Source organism: Gekko japonicus, unplaced genomic scaffold, assembly GCF_001447785.1.
Source record: "Gekko japonicus isolate JY-2015 unplaced genomic scaffold, Gekko_japonicus_V1.1 scaffold4597, whole genome shotgun sequence".
NCBI lineage: Eukaryota > Metazoa > Chordata > Lepidosauria > Squamata > Gekkonidae > Gekko > Gekko japonicus.
Genome location: NW_015166577.1, coordinates 19,285 through 20,891, shown reverse-complemented (window position 1 = coordinate 20,891; position 1,607 = coordinate 19,285).

The following is a 1,607-nucleotide window of genomic DNA, read 5'->3' as shown; positions in this document are numbered from 1 at the left end:
TATGATTCCGGGAATAACACTACAGAGTCAACCTTGCCACCTGATGAACTCTTCAAGGCAAGAGATTTAAAAAAAAAAAAAAAAAGCAACCGCTATTGCAGAGCCGTAATGCTTCAGGAGTATTCCCCGGCCAGATGCTATTTTCTTTCACTTAGGAGTAATTTTCTGTAGAACTCTTGACCTCCGGTCCCTCTATCCATTAATGCAAGGACGGCTGCAGGTGCAACTGGAAATCACAGCACTTCGAAGCTTCAGATTGTTACCACGGCCTAAGGAGCAAGGCGGATGTGACTCAACAGAGCCGCCAAGCCCGCCAGCCGAATGACAGAGAGCAAAGATGGATGTGCCTTGTTCCGCGGGTGACACATGAAAGGATCTTGGCTACAGACCTTCACACATCCACCAGGTACGGTTGCCAGTTTTTTTTAATTCCCGGAAGGCTCTTGTGCTTTCCGAGGGTTATGAGAGGCAGGAAAATTAATTCCTCAGAAGTTTTTCCCAAGTGTGGAAATGAGGTGCTGGGGAAACTTTGAATGGTTTTGCCTCCTGTGTACGTATTAATTCAGGAGAAATCTAACAGAAGAGAACATAAGAGAAGCCATGTTTTATCAGACCAGTGGCACATCCAGTCCAACACTCTGTGTCACATAGTGGCCAAAACCCAGGAGCCATCAGGAGATCCACCAGCGGAGCCAGAAGTCCAGAAGCCCTCCCACTGTTGCCCCCCAAGCACCAAGAATAGTACAGAGCATCACTGCCCCAGACAGAGTGTCCCATCTATAAAGGTAAAGGTTCCCTTGCTCGAAAGCCAGTCGAATCCGACTCTAGGGTTGCGGTGCTCATCTCCGTTTCAAAGCCGAAGAGCCAGCGCTGTCCGAAGACGTTTCCGTGGTCATGTGGCCGGCATGACTAAACACCAAGGCGCACGGAACGCTGTTCCCTTCCCACCGAAGTGGTCCCTATTTATCTACTTGCCATTTCTTGCTTTCGAACTGCTAGGTTGGCAGGAGCTGGAACGAGAGATGGGAGATCACTCCGTCACGCGGCGCTCTCGGGTCTCGAACTCCTGAACTACCGACCTTCCACAGCCTGCAGTTCAGCATCTTAACCACTTGAGCCACCGCAGCTCCTAGTTGTATAGCTATAGTTCCATCTATACCTTGTGGCTAATGACCACTGATGGACCTCTGCTCCATATGTTTGTCCAAACCCTTCTTGAAGCTGTCTATGCTTGTAGCCGTCACCAGTTCCTGTGGCAGTGAATGCCTCTTGTTAATTACTCTTTGGGTGAAGAATGGCTATGCTCATGAATTTCATTGAGTGTCCACGAGTTCTTGTATTGTGAGAAGGGGAGAAAAGGACTTCTTTCTCTGCCGTCTCTACTCCATGCATAATTTTGTAAACCTCTATCATATCACCCCCTCAATCGTCGTTTCTCCAAGCTAAAAAGCCCTAACCTCTTTAACCTTTCTTCATAAGGAAGGTGTTCGGTCCCCCTTAATCATTTCAGTTGCCCTTTTCAGCACCTTTTCCAATGCTATAATATCTTTTTGGAGGAGCGGCAACCAGAACTGTGCACAGAATTCCAAATGAGGCCGCACCATAGA